Below are 1,681 nucleotides of genomic sequence, written 5' to 3' on the forward strand. Positions count from 1 at the left end.
GGAACACTGCCCTTCTCTCTTTCCTCCTTCCTGCCATCTGCAGTGTAGCTGGAGTTCCAGAAATCAACTAGGACAGTTGCGAATGGGATGGTCACATGATACAGCAAGAAGATGGGAGACTGATTTCTGAACACCATAAAGTACCAGCCAACGTGGACTACTGCCCTCTGGGCTTCTTGTACATGGGCAATGGACTTCTATCTTGTTTATTATTTTAGTGCAGTGAGCTTTTTAAAGCTCCTTCTGTTATTTGCAGATGAATTGATCCTAATGCATAAACTCTGGCCTGCCCACTTACACTACTAATGCTGCTGCAGCCCTGACTACTAATACAATGCCAACCTGGATGTTTCATGTATGAGGCAGGGGCAAGTCAATGCCATGGTCTTGGGAAGGAGTCCTCAAGTACACAGCAGACCACTGTCACCAGCCACCCAGCACTTACCTAAGTGGTAAAGTCAATGACGCCAGACTCAGGGACTTTGCTTTTTAAATATGGCATAGAGATATTTCATTGTTTTGGGTTTTTTGTTTCTTTTTTGAGTTGGAGTCTCACTCTATCGCCCAGACTGGAGTGCAGTGGCTGCTCCCGGCCACCGCAGCCTCGACCTGCTGGGCTCCGGCGATCCTTCCGCCTCAGCCTTCCAAGTAGCTGGAACTACAGGCGTGCACTACCACGCCTGGCTAATTTTTTGATTTTATTGTAGAGATGAAGTCTCGCCAAGTTGCCCAGGCGGGTCTCGAACCCTCAGGCTCAGGCAATCCACTCACCTCGGCCTCCCAAAGCACTGGGATTACAGGCTGAGCCACCGAGCCCGACCTGTTTTTGGTTTTATTTATTTATTTATTTATTTATTTGTTATTTTTTGAGTTAGAGTCTCACTCTGTCACCCAGACTGGAGTGCAGTGGCCGCTCCCGGCCACCGCAGCCTCGCCTTCTGGGCTCCTGCGATCCTTCTGCCTCAGTCTTCCAAGTAGCGGGAACTACAGGCATGCGCTACCACGCCCGGCTAATTTTTGATTTATTGTAGAGATGAGGTCTCGCCAAGTTGCCTAGGCGGGTCTTGAACCCGCGGGCTCAGGCAATCCGCTCACCTCAGCCTCCCAAAGGCACAGGATTACAGGCTGAGCCACCGAGCCCAGCTTGGTTTTAAAAGATTTACCCCAACCAGTGATGTGATGATTCTGTCAAATAAATAGAATGGTATCACATGTAAAACTGTTTCAGTTTGATTCTGAGGTTGCTGTACCAACAAGAGTCACACAAAATGGTTTTGCCTTGATTGATATGTAGTTTTTCCTTTTAGGACTCAATGACCACAGCAAGCAAGCTGCAGCTTACCCACTGAAAGGGTCTCCTGCCGGAATGTAGTGGTGTGGTCACAGCCCACTTCAGCTTTAGACTCCTGGAATTAGAGGTGTAAGTCAATGACCCTGGCCTAAAAGTGGTCTTTGCGGGTAGTTTGGATCCTTAACTTGGAGTCTAAAGATTATTGCCCATGCTGGCCTTGAACTGCAGGCCTCAAGCTGTCCTCCCATCACAGCCTCCCAAAAGTACTGGGATTTATAGGCATGAGTCACAGTACCCAGCCTCTCATTCAGTTTTTTTTTTGAGGTGGAGTCTCACTCTGTCGCCCAGACTGGAGTGCAGTGACCGCTCCCAGCCACCGCAGCCTTGACC

The sequence above is a fragment of the Carlito syrichta genome, unplaced genomic scaffold (genome assembly GCF_000164805.1).
Source record: "Carlito syrichta isolate Samal-C Ts95f unplaced genomic scaffold, Tarsius_syrichta-2.0.1 Scaffold303358, whole genome shotgun sequence".
NCBI classification, from domain to species: domain Eukaryota; kingdom Metazoa; phylum Chordata; class Mammalia; order Primates; family Tarsiidae; genus Carlito; species Carlito syrichta.